Genomic DNA, 15859 nt, shown 5'->3' on the forward strand with positions numbered 1-15859 from the left:
AGATGGTGGTCATCCTTCTCCTCCCCCTTCTCCCCCTCTCCCTTCGTTGCCTCCTCCCTTTCTTCCTGCTTCTCTTCCTGCTCTTCTTCCTCTCTTCTTCCTCCTCCCCTTTCCTGCTTCTCCCCCTTCCTTCTTTCTCCCACCTCCTCCTTCCTCCTCCTTACTTTCTTCTTCTTCTTTCTTTTCTTTCTTCTTCACATGCCCTACATAGTGGTTTTAAGAGCTATAGTGCCTTCTCAGTCTGAATCCAAAGTGATAGCAGTAGTAAAAGTCACTGCTGGTTCATGAACAACCTGCTCCATGTTAACCTCTTCTTCTTCCTAAAATGTTTAGTCAAGGGAGCTCCTGAAGCTGCGAATACAAACCAAAACTGTTCTGGAAGAGCAGCACAGTTTTTTCAACTCAGAAATGTAAAACTGTCTTGCTTATCATGACCTCTTCTGAAAAGTATTCTAACAATGAAACAAAAAACATATCGTAAAATGCTGAAATATGATCTTGGGAGTATGCATAGGAACAGTGGCACAAGGACAAAGTCAGTGGTGCTCTTAAGACAGTAAGAACTGTTGGAACCGAACTGTCGATTCCCTCCTGGGCAGGGGTCGCCGCGAAGGATCACCGACACGAGATTCACAGCAGAGAGTTATTTATTACTAGCGCGCTAGGGTCCCAAGCTCTAAGTTGGCCCTGGGACCCCGACTGCTTGTTACAGGCTGTTTATATAGGCAAATACAAGTTCAAACACAGCTTAGGGCGCGAAATTCAAACAAAGCTTTAGGCGCGTGGTAATTGGGTCTGTCTATGGCCTGAGCAAGGTGTCTTATGCTAATTGGTTAGAGCAGGACCTTATGAGGTTTTTTCTTGGAGTTGCTGATTCCGGGAACTTCGAGGCAGGGTGGGACCCCCGGAATTGGCAGGGTGGGACCCCATGAGGTTGTTTCCCGGAATTGGCAGGGTGGGACCCTATCAGGGTGGGACCCTATCGAGGCAGGGTGGGACCCTATCCAGAGCCACCTGGTGTTAATTTTTTTTATATGAGGCCTAGTTTCTAAGTTTTATGCGGCCTAGTTTCATTCCCTCCTCTTTTTGTGTCAGAGGCTCAATCTTGAGCCTCTTTTTCAGTCCTGAGGGTCTGGTATTGTTGGGTCAGAACCATAGCATGTAATCTATTTTTAGTAAGGGTGAGTAAGTGGTTGAGTATGCATGGCCTGAAAGTCAGGATGAGCGTGAGCAGGATGAGGGGTCTTAAGATGGTGGAGATTAGGGTGCTAAGCCAAGGGGATTGGTTGTACTAATTTTTAAACTAACTTTGTTGAGATTTTTTCTTTTTTTTTTTTTTCTTGTCTAATCTTTTTTTAGTTTTGCCATAGAATTTTTAACTATTTCTGAATGATCTGCATAAAAACAACATTGCTCTTTCAGGGCTGCACAGAGCCCGCCCTTTTTTAGAAAGACAATTTCTAGTCCTTGTTGGTTTTGTAATATAATTTCAGACAGAGAAGTCAAGGACTCTTTAAGTTTTGTGATAGATTGTTCTATGGCTACTTTAAGTTGTTGCAGGTGATGGTTACTATGCACTAGGGCTGCTGTCCTGGTCTTAACTTTAGCCGCTACCTTAATTCTTAATATGTCGGCGAGGGTGAGGGAGATTAAGGGCGGGGAAGTGCTTTGAGGAGTTTTTAGTTGGGGCTTCTCCGATATGGAAACCGGGGGCTTTCTAGCTTCTAATAAAACCTGGTCTGGCCTTACTGCAACAGGGGCAGTGTCTGGATTGACTAATAGTCTGATTTGGAGGGGAATTTTAGGCGGGTTGTGCTGGTATAAATAGAGACCTTATATTAACCTTGTTGTTATCTATCTGTTATCAGATTTTGCCGCATCTTCAAACTTGATGCGAACCAGGTTGCAATTTTCTGAATATCGGGTTGTGGTACAGGGCTGGACAAAGGGCATAGTTATATATTAAGGTTTTGTGGCTTATTTTACTTTTTATTATTAGTAGTTACACAGGACCAGTTTTTGCAATACAAGTGAGTCAGATTTCTATAAGTTTTTTTAATTGGTTCTGTCTTGCATCCGGGACAGGCATAAAACCTGTTCCGGCTGATGGACATTTTTTTAGCCTGTGCTTTTTATTCTTGTCTATCCTGAGGAGTCGTTAATAGGACTCCTGTGGGACCAGTAAACCGGGGGCCTGTGTCTTTTATCTTTTCTGCTATTTTTTTTTTTTTTTTTAGGTTGAAATAGAGGTCTGGAAACTAAGTCTTTATAGGAGTATTTTCGGAGGTCTTATTTAAGACCTCTTGATTACTAAAATTAATTATCTGTCAGGTCAGGCTAAATGGCCGGTGGGGGGTTAGCGTCAAAAACTATACTAGAGACGGCGCAGGGAAGAAGGGCAAACAATAAGCAAGGAGTTAGATATGAGAGAGTCTTATCTTGAGCGGGTCCGCGGAGCGTCGGAGTTTCCATGTCTCAAGTGGTGTTGGTCTGGACGTCTCTGGAGCAGCCTTGGCGTGGGATGCGTGGATCTAAGTGGAGATTCCATCAACCTTTATGGCTGGAAGGGGTGACTGGTCAGGAGAACAATGTAGGGTTCTTTCCACCGAGGCTCTAGTCCTTGAGTGCGATGCCGTCTAACGTAGACAGAGTTTTCCACCTGGAAGGGGTGACTGGTCTGTGGATGTCTTGGTTGGTACAGTTCTGCCAAGGGGGCCCAGATTTGGGCCTGTACTGCTTGGAGTCCTTTTAGCCGGGCCTGTAGGTCAGTCTTAGGATCGGAGGGGGAGAAGGAATTAAGCAAGGTTGACAAAGGGGGAGGTCCTCCGTAGAGGATTTCATATGGAGTGAGCCCAAAACGGTTAGGTGTATTCCGGGCCCTTAACAGAGCTAAGGATAGGAGGCGTCTCCAATCTTTTAAACCAGTCTCTAAGGTCAATTTAGTAAGGGTCTCTTTTATTGTTCTATTCATTCTTTCTACCTGTCCTGAGCTCTGGGGTCTATAGGCACAATGTAATTTCCAATTAATCCCCAATATCCTGGCGAGCCCCTGACTTACCTGAGAAACGAAGGCCGGCCCGTTATCTGACCCAATTACCTTGGGAAGTCCGAATCTAGGAAAGATTTCTTCCAAAATGTTCTTGGCTACTATGTGTGCCGTTTCTTGCCGGGTGGGGTAGGCTTCTACCCATCCTGAAAAGGTATCTACAAACACCAGTAAGTACTTATATCCAGCATAGTGAGGTTTTACTTCAGTGAAGTCTATTTCCCAATAGACTCCTGGGCGATTATCACGAGTTCGTTTCCTTTCTGGCACTCGGGTAGCCCCAGCGTTTACCTGCTGACAGACCTTACAGGCAGATGTCACTTGTTCTACGAGGGTACTTGTCTTTGGGATTAGAAAGTCAGTTTTTTAATCAGTAATTTTAGCTTTCAATTACTTAAGTGTGTCCAGGCATGCATCTGCTGGATCATTGCCAGGGCTTCCTTGGTCAGCATTGGGGGTTCGTCAGTGCTGCCAGCAGTTATGCCCCCGGGATTTTTCTCTTGGCCCAGCCGTGGGGGCTGAGCCTCTTCAGGGACCCCTTCTGGGGGTCCGGCAGGTGACACAGGGCGGCTGGGCTGGGGGCTGCCCTCAGGACTGGGCTCTGTGCCTTTTTGCAGGGAACTTTCCGAATGGAAACTCTGGTTGCTGTTCTCATCATTGAGATCCAGCAGGATGAGAGGGCCACCCCCTCGGGGACTGGCGCCCCTGCCCCGACGTTCCCGGCCACGGGATTTCTTTGCCCCGCCACCTGCCCGCCTTCGCTCCTCCTCCTGGGGGTCCACCACTGGCACTCACTTGAAGATACGAAGGGAAGTGTCGCCTACAGTCACTCATTGCTTCTTCCATTTCCGGACCTTCTCGATGGTCGCCATTACCTTCTTGATGTTATCTTTGGCCCGGCTCCGGGTCTCGGCCCGTACGGTCCGGCCGGCCATGCTGGCGTGGCTCCGGGGCCGGAGCCGAGCCCGCGGCGGGGCCGCCTCCCGTCTGGCGGGCTTAGGCTTGGCGCCAGGCCCGGGCGCCGCGCTCTCGGCCTGCCGTTCCTCCGGGAGTTGGCTGCGCCCTCTTTCGTCCTTAACGCCTCCGCGAGTCCCCTGTTCTTTGCAGTAGGCACACTGGTCTTTTTCCACTTTTGGCCGTCTCCGCTTCTTTCCCTCTCTCCCTGGTCCTTTCTCTCTCACAACTGCCGCCAGGATTTTTGTTAAGTGCTTATCCTTTACTCGGTTCTTACGATCCTCTCGCTCTATCTGTTCCTTCGCTAACCTGGCTTCCTTTTCCTTAGGGGTTTCTTTCTTATCTTGGCCAAATTTGTGGGGCGTTTTCCTGCCCCTTTGAGACCCGCCAACAGAGCCTGGCGATAGATTCGGAGACTCTCCCTACCTGGTGCCGTTTCATAGTCCTAGTCCGGGCGGGTGAGGGGAAATCCCTCGTCTATTTTATTGGGAAGTTGGGTTGGGAGGCCTCCTGGTCCTGGCACATTTTTCCGGGCCTCCAAGAGGACTTGCTGCCTTTTTCAGTGGTTAAGAGGACCTGCAGGAGTTGCTGGCAATTATCCTAGGTGGGCTGGTGGGTGAGGAGAATGGATTCTATTAACGAGGTTAGGGCCTGAGAGTCTTGGGAAAAGGAAGGGTTATGGGTTTTTTAGTTTTAGACTGACAGTACGGAGGGGGAAAAGGGAGGATTGCTAAGTGGAAGGGCCTTCTGGGTCCTCAGTCCGCCGCAAGCGGAGACGAGGAGGTGTCGGCGGCGCATCCGAGGGGTGAGTTTGGGCGGGGCTGGAGGAGGAGACGGGGTGGAGGGAGGGGCCGAGGGAGAAGTTGGAGAAAGGGTAGGGGTCGAGGCGGTAGAGGAAAGAGCTGGGGACAAGACAGGGGGCAAGGGTGAAGGTGGAGGTCCCAGAAGGGGGTTCTGAGGTGGAGGAGGCAGGGGTTCGAGAAGGAGGAGGTCCCTCTGGGGTTTATCTGGGAGGACTGGCTTATGCGGGTCCAGATTCCGATTCTTTGGGGCTTCTAAGGCAAGGAGGGTAGATTGGGATGGGGAAGGGGAATGGAGGAAGGGTTTCACCCAAGAGGGAGGGTTTCGGACCAGATCCTCCCAAGTAATTATGTAGGCCACCTGGTCTGGGTGTCCGTGTGGCCCAGGATCCATCACTGTTGCTTTAACCTGTAAGATAATTGGGAGGTTAAATGTTTCGTCCCGGGGCCACCCAACATAGAGGGTAGGCCACTTGGACGAGCAGAATTTTCGCCATCGTCCCTTACGGACTTCTATGGAGAGGTTGTGGGCTCGAGCCCGAACGTCAGGGAAGTGAGTCAGGGTCAGAGACAAAGGAGTCGTCAACGTCTGTCTTATTTCGTCCACGTATAACAAACAAGGACAAAACAAAAGTAACAAAAACAAAGACCAGACAAGTAAGGAGAAGCCGCGCGGCCAGAGAGTAGCGCCACAAGATTACAAAATATTCAGACGGCAGGGGCGGCCTGCCTACAGATTTGAGGAGGCTGACCGAGTCATTAGCCTTCTCCCAGACTACCGCCAGGGCGTCCCCCAGGGCGAAAAGTGGGAAGGTGCCGGACACGTCTGTCCCCCTTCCCCACTTAATTCAGAAGGAGTACTCCCCAGAGTTCAGAGTTAGCCGGCAAGACAGACAGAACAAAACGAAAGTACCTGGTAGGTCCGTTCAGTCAGCAGTCCGTGGCCCGGGCCAGATGGGTCTCCGCCGGATGGGTCGGGGGTCCTCGGACGACCCCACTTCCCGGCCAACGCACCAAATGTTGGAACCGAACTGTCGATTCCCTCCTGGGCAGGGGTCGCCGCGAAGGATCACCGACACGAGATTCACAGCAGAGAGTTATTTATTACTAGCGCGCTAGGGTCCCAAGCTCTAAGTTGGCCCTGGGACCCCGACTGCTTGTTACAGGCTGTTTATATAGGCAAATACAAGTTCAAACACAGCTTAGGGCGCGAAATTCAAACAAAGCTTTAGGCGCGTGGTAATTGGGTCTGTCTATGGCCTGAGCAAGGTGTCTTATGCTAATTGGTTAGAGCAGGACCTTATGAGGTTTTTTCTTGGAGTTGCTGATTCCGGGAACTTCGAGGCAGGGTGGGACCCCCGGAATTGGCAGGGTGGGACCCCATGAGGTTGTTTCCCGGAATTGGCAGGGTGGGACCCTATCAGGGTGGGACCCTATCGAGGCAGGGTGGGACCCTATCCAGAGCCACCTGGTGTTAATTTTTTTTATATGAGGCCTAGTTTCTAAGTTTTATGCGGCCTAGTTTCAGAACATGATTTGTAACTAGGAAATGAGAGATAGAGGGAGAGAGGAGAATGGAGAGAAGAGGCGGTGGGAGCAGGGAGAGACAGACAGACACAGACAGAGAAACACTGACTGACAAACCTGTAGTTTAGCTCTTACAATGCAGTGGAAGCCAGAAATGGTCAAGCTATGAAAAGCAAAAGGCAAACCAAAGAGAGAAGAACCCCCTTCAGCCTATCATCAGAAAAGAGCCATCCAAAGTTATACATCTTTTCAAATGCCTTCTGACTTAACTGTGGAATTATCAAGTGGAATTAGCAACAGAACTTACTTGAAAGCCAGTTTCTGACAATACAGAGCAGAGTTCTCTGGAGCAGCATACTTAAGAGCAGTCCAAGTAAGATCTCTGGAGAGAAGGATAAAATGTCAGGCAAAGGGTGAGGCCAAATTGATGCAATCTCAGTTTTCTCTAAACTAAATTATACCGCCTTACATAAATCTCAACTAGTGTTCCGAGGAAGTCAAAAGGAAAATTTACCCTGATGTTGTGCCTGCTGCCACAATTATATATCTGAAACCCTAAAAACTGCTTTTTAGACTGTTTCCCCCTTCCACATTGCCTTTTTCCTCCTGAGTAGTTAAATAGCCAATGTTTTCTTTGTGTGCTATCTTATCATGTGGTTTCATAATCCTTGCATGACTGTGTTTGGTAAATAGTCCTTTGTCAAACCTGTTTTGTTGATGTTTTGCTCTTTAAGTTTAACATCAAAGTAAAGTTTAAAATACCCTATTTTAATAATTTTTGATCGAAATTAGTGATTTGAGGGTCATCCAGTCTTTCCTTTCTTATAATTTATCTTGAAATATGCCTGTGTAACTCTTAAGTAGAGGAGTAGATTTAATACTACTATTAGATAGAGTAATTCTGGATAAGACCTGATGAAGTTTTTGGATTTTCTGACCCTGGCCACCTGGTTTTCAGGTGCTTCAGGACAGTTTTCTACCAGTTGTTAAATCTAGATTGAATGATTTGTGAAACTTTTTCACAAATGGTTTTGCAAATAATTTATATATGCAAAATTAATATATGGCTATATTAATTTCTTGATCCCTGACAGATCTGGAAAACCAAATGAAAAACTGAATTACTAAAGCAAATTATGCATTCTGTGTACTATTTGTACTGTCTGCAATTTATACTATCCTCTGGGGTGACTGTCATGTGTCATTTGTTACACACTTACTGACTCTTCCTTCCCCTTGTAGTTAGAATGCAACATTTTCTTTAGTATTGCCACACAGGGCTCTCTTCTTACACACTTGCTTGACATTATTTGGCTTTTGTGATTTCCGAGTAGGTCCTTGTATGCTATTGGTTGAAGGTTCTTTGAAAGCGTTTTTTCAGGATCAAGGGTTAATTGAAGATATCCGAAATACATCTGTAGTTGAACCAAATGATGTTTTGTGGGAGGTTTACTTTTCCCCTCTGAAAAGGTGTGAGAGAGCCTAGGAGTAAACAGTGAGTAATATAAACACAGACACAGACCAGGTGTTCATGTAGGTCACCTCCCCTATTCCCTGGTTGTCATGAAAAGCAGAACTACTGCTCCTACCTCCGCTTTCCTCTTAACCCAGCCTTTCAGAGCAGCAGTAGGAGCCAGCACCACCTCTGTCATCATTCTCAGTGACAATGGATGCAAAGTGTAGAACATTTCTTAGGTCCCATCTCCAGCCTCTGCCCTGGCAATTCTTCACCCTTGAACCTCTGACCCAGAAGCAGAACACCTAGTGTTTGCAATTCACTGCAGTGTATAATCTCTGGCAGGTTTTCTAAGCTTCCTTTACCTTACATTTCTTCAGTTGTTAAATGTGGCTAAAAATAACCAACTAACAAGATGGTTTTGAAGAAGGAGACATTCCAACCAGCCAGAACTGTAGAGAAGCTCAAATGGAACCCAGCAAGGAGGGCCAGAGCTGAACAGCTGGTCCCCTTATTCTCTTTTCCATGGCAGAGGAGATTTGAACCCACTGTATAGCTTTCTCTATTGTGTGCATAGTACACTTTGTAGCTTTTGCGTTCAAGTAAGGAATGAAACCAAGATGGCTGTGAAGATTGAGGGTAATATATGAACTGTGCCTGGCACAGTGAGTACTCACACATTCCTTTAATAACAAATTATTCCTGATCACCTAATTTTCATCTTGACATCCCGCTTTCAGCCCATGAGCTGCTCCTATTGTTCAGATCTGGGAAGAAGGAACAATTGTGACAATCCAAATTGGAATCATATCATTTCCCAAAGACACTTTGCTATAAGCACAATTGGTTAGGCTCTGGGATATAATGAAGTAGAGTTATATAGTCAAAGGGCCTTGAGAAATCTAGCAGCCTTTTATTTAACAGTTGGACCCTAAGCCCATGAAGGTGAAAGGTCCATGATAGGCTGGCTCTATCCCAGGGTACTTTTAGATATATTAATTGGTAATCAGAGCCTCACCACTTGGGTGGCTTGACAAACCGTCATGTCTCAGATTGACGTGCCAGTGATACTGACCCCCTCAGTCCTCAGGGTGGCCAGGCAGGGATTGCATTTGTCAGAGACCTGGGCTGGTCATCTTTAGCTATGATCAGCATCTTACCCCAGGGATGAGTAGAAGTATTATCATCTTTGTGCATGCCTTGGTATGAAAAAGCCTTTTGTAAAACTGATCCAGATTATCTTCACACCAAATATCTGATTTAAAAAAATTCATCTCTAAATATAATTTGACTGCTATGGTAATTTATACTCAAAGGGGTTGAATAACTTCACTGAGATAAAAGTAGGCATGTCAGGATTTGAACTCAGGTCTTCTCCACGCAGAGCTTATGCTCTGCAGTGCTGCCGTGCACCACTTTAGTGGCAAAACGGGGCTTGTAGAACACAGGTCACCTGACCTGCTGCTACTCACAGCATGGGTTGCATAGATTTCTGTGGGCAGTCCTGACAGCTGAACATTAATTTACACCAGTGTAAATTAATTAGGAGAAATGCATCATGGGTTCTAAAGATCTAACTTACAAGTGACCTTTTCAAAAGTAATTTGTTTATAACTTGACAACATCCCATAATCCATGTCTTATCAACTTATTCATCCATAATATGGTTAATGTCAGAGTATCAACCTACCAGGCCAATAGGAAACATGCAGCCTGTAATAATTCACCTGTGTAAGTTGGGGTGTTGCATTACAGTGATCCACTTTACTCCCTAAGATTACATCTTGTCCAAAAAGAGTAGATGCCCATGATAGAAATGAATGCAGAAATAATTCTGTGCAAAAAGCCTTCCTTTGCCCTCTTGGTCAAATACAGAGTCTGAGGTCCAGTGGAAGGCATCACGTGGATGGATCTGGGTGGTTGATCTGCAGCACTGGTGGAACACAAAGGGGTACGCTCCTTGTCTCCAGCCCCATAGAGGCAGCCTTTGAACCCTAGGAAGCAGCCATCTCTTTGTGGTTTGCCAGTGCCAAGAATGATTATACCACGTGGGTGGAGTGGTGTGATGTGAACTCTTGCCCTTTCTTTAGTTAACTGTAGATTGTTTTTTCCTGCTGGCCAAGGGCTGTTAGAGATTTATCATCTTAAATCATCTTGAGTATGTCTGACATTTGAGGAGAAATTTATTACCCATTGTTGGATTCAGATACTCAGTCATAGCACAGTTTTAATTGTGTTGATACATAAAAAGCAAATAGAACAGTTTTAAGTACTTGCTAAATATTACCTTTATACTTTCTTAATATTTGGTCATTTTATTCTATCAGTTTCACTATGCGTACTGATTCTAACACAAGTTATTAATAATAGCAGTTGTTGGTACTTTATGAAATAATTTCACAAGCATTCTGTTTATCCTTAAAATGATCCTACAAATAAATATAAATGCAGGTAATGAATCTGTTGTTCAGGAGGTGAAATAACTTACCCCAAATCAGTTAGCCTTTAAATGGAGGTCCTGAGCCCCGAATCCCTGTCTGCTGTGTCTGTATCTCTGAGTGTTATTCTTCATGTTACCTCAGTTTACATTGCACTAAGTATTAGTATCTACTTTGTCCAAAAGGGGGATTAGAACATGCTGTTAGGGCCAAGCATGGTGGCCCATGCCTGTAGTCCTAGCACTTTGGGAGACCGAGGCAAGCAGATCACTTGAGGTCAGGAGTTTGAGACCAGCCTCGCCAACATAGTGAAACCCTGTCTCTGCTAAAAATACAAAAATTAGCTGGGCGTGGTGGCACAGGCCTGTAATCCCAGCTACATGGGAGAAACTGAGGCAAGAGAATCACTTGAACCCAGGAGGCGGAGGTTACAGTGACCTGAGATTGCTCCACTGCCCTCCAACCTGGGCAACAGAGCAAGACTCCATCTCAAAAAAACAAAAACAAAAACAAACAAACAAAAAAAAAACATGCTGTTAGCATCATAATGTGATAAAAAGAAAAAAAAAAATGTATATGGGCGTGGAAGGAGAATGTTACAGTTGACTTTACCAGAAACATTATTGGATTTCAATTTCAAAGCACCATCCATCTGAGATGAAGCGATCCACAGCACTGCTCAAGGACACTGTCTTGCATGATTTCTGTAGCTCTTATTTGTTTATTGCGTTTACAGTCAATCTCCCTGCAAATGGACATCTGGAAGGTGGAGACTCTCCGATCATTCATTGTTCTTTCAAGAATATTCTTTCATTCTTCATGATCATTAATTCAATCGTTCATTATTCTTTCACTATTCAATAGTGGTTGGCATACTGCAAGTGTTAAATACTTGTCGATCAACTGACAGAATATTCAAAACAGTTTCTTTAATGTAGGATATAAAATGGTTTGTGAATTGTAATTTTTATCACAACAAATTTTTCAGTATTCAGCAATTTTATTAATCTTAAAAATATTGAGAATATTTCAAACCCATTTCCTTTGAAAAAGCTGCTAGTACCTTATTTGACAGTATTACAAATTACTAACTAAACTGTTGCATGAGCCATAATGTTAAGGCTTATGTTTTCTATTTTTTCGATTGAGTTCAGACCAGGCAACTCTTAACTGAATATTTACGAATTGCTTGACATTCATTACTGGGAAAAATATCCATGGTCAAGTTTTATCTGCTAATGTTTTCAGGAAATCATTAACTTTTTTCTAAAGATTAAAAAAAAGGCTTATAAACATTCAGCCATTAATAGTTAGACTCATGCTTTTTGCTTCGTTTTTGAGGAACAGGCTGTTACTTAATTATGTGTAAAACACTACAAGCTGTGGGTTATAACCCATTAGGGTCTCATGAAATCAGTTTAGTGGATACGAAACAGCATTTTTTTTTTTTAATGGAACAGAACAGAATAGATTAGACTGGACTAAGGTGGACTGAAATAGAAGATATCACAATGTGTTGTATGTAGTAAGAATAAATATTCGTTCATGAAAACCGTATTTTAAATGTTTGTAAGTATGTACGTATTGAATCACAGTTTAAATTTTTTTTATTATGGGCCAACATTAAAAAAATGACCCCTTGATTTAGACGATTCTTTGATTGTTAGCATATTGGGAGTGAGGGGTTTTTTATCATTGAAAAATGAATTTATTTGAAAATTATTCATCTAACACACACTGGCTGATTGGCAGCTGTCCATAAAGTGCCCATTCAGTAAGTATACTTTCCCACGGTACGGTTTAATGGGTTCCTATAAACCAATTTCAATGAATAAGCACAAGCATGTTTCTGTTTAACCTGAAATCCCAGACTGATTGGTCATTCCAAATCCTGATTCAAGAACAGTAAAGTCATCTCACAAAACCCCCAGATGGAACTATTGTGGTGAAACTTGGGAGACTTTTGCTTTTGGACCTCCTGCAGGTTTCTTCTCTGTAGAACTGCTTACTACTGTGGGGCTTTGGGTCTAGTTTTCCCCAAAATGGAAATAATAGTAACTACCTTATAAGGTTATTGAGAGGATTGAATGAATTAAAATATATGAAGTCTTTAGAATAATACTTTAAAAAATAAGCACTAAACAATTTTCATGTAAAAGCTTGCTACCTAAATGGCGAATACAGGAATAAATGAGAAAAAATATGAATATATAGATACAACTGTTGGGTAAATTTCAGGGAGTTTATAAATCCCCTAGAACTTGTCAGTAAACCTGCTCTAGTCATATCTTTCAGTGAAAGGTCCAATATTCCAGGCTCCAAGACAGATTCCAGGGAAAGAAAAGTGATTTAAACTGTCTCCTCTCCTCCCCCTCCTTTTTTTTTTTTCCTGAGATGGAGTCTCGCTCTGCCGCCCAGGCTGGAGTGCAGTGACGCGATCTCGGCTCACTGCAAGCACCGCCTCCCGGGTTCACGCCGTTCTCCTGCCTCAGCCTCCCGAGTAGCTAGGACTACAGGCGCCCGCCACCGCGCCCGGCTAATTTTTTTTTTTTTTTTTTTTTTTTTTTGTATTTTTTAGTAGACACTGGGTTTCACCGTGTTAGTTAGGATGATCTCAATCTCCTGACCTCGTGATCTGCCTGCCTTGGCCTCCCAAAGTGCTGGGATTACAGGCGTGAGCCACCACCCCCGGCCTCTTCTCCCCTTTTTATTGGTGTTGCTGACAGCTGAGGAAGACTTCAGCTCAACTGACTCCTGGATTTGGACTTAAACTTGGTACTGTTGGCTTGAAACAACTTGTGTCGTATTGCTGTGGACTGAATGTTTTAATCACCCGCCAAAATTCCTATGTTGAAATTCTAAATCCCCAATGTGATGGTATTTGGAGGTGGCTTTTTGGAGCTAATTAAGTCATGAGGCTGGAGCCTTCATGATAGGATTAGTGCCCTTATTAGAAGAAATACAAGAAAGATGCACACTCTCTCACTACCATGGAAAGACACAGCAAGAAGGTGCCATCTGTAAACCTGGAATTTGGTCCATCCAGGAACCAGATCACTCCAGCATCTAGATCTGGGACTTCCTAGCCTCTGAAACTGCAAGAAATAAATGCTCATTATTTGAGCCACCCAGTCTATGTTTTTATTATGAGCAGTGCAAACTGAGTAAGACACACATGTATTTGAAACCTTTCATTGCTGGTACAGCGACTCTTCAGCAAGAGAAAATTGAGTTCAGAACCAGAAAATGCTTTGTGTGCTCCCAGCTCTGAAGCTTCATAGTTTATACTTGCAATTAAGCTGTTGGTGATTTTTGTCGAAATTTTCCTTTCTTTTCCCCTAAAATTCACATCTGAAAATTCCAAACGATCTTCACCCCCTCTGCCCTCATACGTCAAGTGCTAATTGCATATCCTCCTACGCATCTTGCTGGATTAGTATTCCTGGGCAGAGCTCAGATATGTCACTTATGTGTTCCTTCTTCTTTCCGGCATTTGAGGTTCTGCACAATATGCTCCTTCCTCCCCTCCTGTCTTTATCTCTTGTTTTGTTTTTCTGTGCATTTCTTATTACACTTTGTCCCCTCAGAACTATGCCTTCTATATACAAAGAACTACTCTTCTCTATACTCTCCTTAAATATAGCAATGTACATATCACTCTGTCACACCCATCTTTAATTGTGACACTGTCTTCTTGAGGCCATTCCTATTTTATTTCTCTCCCCCCACACAACACACACAACTACATGATCCCTCTCTTGCCACTGGACTGTGAGGGTGTTGGGGGACTTTCTTATGCCTCCTTTGGTGCCGTTAACACTGTTTGTCTTGGGATGCACCCAGTAACACTCTCATCTCTGCCTTATTTGTCTGTTGTCATTTATTGTCAGATCTTTTTTTATGTTTATCTTTCTCACAGGGTCTAGCCCCGTACCCAGCACCTACCAGTCATTCACTATGACTAAATAGCTAACATTTGCTGAATTTACCATGTACCAGAGAGACTGGTGTTCTCATGTAATCTCATAATTACCTTATGGAGTAGGTCGTGTTAACATCCTGACGGCAGATAAAGATGTTAAGCCTATAGATGTTATGTAACTTGCCCAAGGTCACATAACTATGTAGTGGTAGATCCACGTCTCAGCCCAGGTATGCCTGACCTCACAGCCCACACCCTTAAATCATTATGGCTGTATTTGTCAGTAAGCTATGTTGAATTGAATTTTCTAGAACTTATTAGTTCTCAATCTAATTGGGAATCACTGGCCTAAATGACAAAATGGTTAGAAATATCTTTAATAACTAAACGGATATTTTCTGATTGTCAGTACAAAGGTATTAGGAACTTTGGAACAAACTAGAGAAGCTCTACTCTACCAGGGAAACTTGGGAATTCCCTACATACCGGCAAAAAATGTCAGCAGTCTCCTGAGCTTACCTTTTTGGAGTGTGGCAAGCATGTCTCTGTTATTGCCTCTCTAGATTCAGAGTTGAAGGCCCCAACAAGCAAAATTCTCCCAGCCTGGTCATTTCTATTGTAAAAGTGAAGACCTGGTTCTTGAGCCAGCAGGCACTTGTTCACACATATTGACTTCCGTTTTTCTTTATCATTTCAAATAAAGTTTGCACAAACAAAATGGTTAGGGCTTCAGGTTTTTTCCGCACTCATTTTTGTGGTGTATTACACCAGTGAACATTCAACAGCCTTGCCTACTTGTTTTAATGTTTTACTTCTCACACATAAATGAAAATGGTAATGAATGAAAAGGAGAGTGGCCAAGGTCTCCAAGACGTAGCAAGATACAGGTTGGTTCATGGTTTGCAAACGTGATTCACCACCAAGTAAAGCCACATCAGATGTGCCAGCAACATGGAGTATGTAGAGTGTTCTAGGCCCGAGAAGAGAAGATGAGTTAGTTGGATTGGGGACCTCCTGGGTCTCTTCCCAAAGCAAGACAGGATCTAGTATCTAAGAATATGGTGGAGACCAAGAAAAGGGTCTTTTCTCAATAATTCTGCTGTCAGAACCATGCAACTGATTTTATTTGGAGAGTCAAAAATGACTTTTAGGTGGGGACATCATGGACTGAAATGATAAATGTAGCTTGACGGTCGTGAGACAAGAATTGTTCAGGTGTGGAGAACGGAGAATATGAAGTAAATTTAAATATAGAAGAACCAGAGAACAAGACTATTAATTACAACAATGAAAATGTTATATGGTATTTCTTAGTGTACTTACGGAATACTTGACAGACTAGATGGCCAAACTTTGACCATTTAAACTTAGGAAGCAGTTAAATTAGAGGCTATTTATTCATGTTTTAAATTTTAAAACTCAGTGATTTTTCTAAATCATTCTATGTCTTTTTAAAATACAATTTGCACATACATTTTCTGAACAAATCTGTTCTACAAAGAAGGATAGAATCAAAATTGATTGGCCCAGTGCGATGGCTCATGCCTGTATTCCCAGCACTTTGGGAGGCTGAAGCAGGTGGATCACCTGAGGTCAGGAGTTCAAGACCAGCCTGGCCAACATGGTAAAACCCTGTCTCTAATAAAACTACAAAAAATTAGCTGGGCAAGGTGCTGGACGCCTGTTTTTCGAGCTACTCAGGAGGCAGAAGCAGAA

General features: G+C 43.8%; 1 protein-coding gene and 1 pseudogene across 13 annotated transcripts in view; one reads left to right on the forward strand and one right to left on the reverse strand.

The window, feature by feature from the left end:
• LOC105465552 (nuclear receptor coactivator 7) overlaps positions 1-15859 on the forward strand; it is a 165044-nt gene that overhangs the window by 37111 nt on the left and 112074 nt on the right. The window lies entirely within an intron of this gene.
• Positions 630-6325, reverse strand: LOC139363297 (B-cell CLL/lymphoma 7 protein family member C pseudogene; annotated as a pseudogene).

The sequence above is a fragment of the Macaca nemestrina genome, chromosome 5 (genome assembly GCF_043159975.1).
Source record: "Macaca nemestrina isolate mMacNem1 chromosome 5, mMacNem.hap1, whole genome shotgun sequence".
Lineage (NCBI taxonomy): Eukaryota > Metazoa > Chordata > Mammalia > Primates > Cercopithecidae > Macaca > Macaca nemestrina.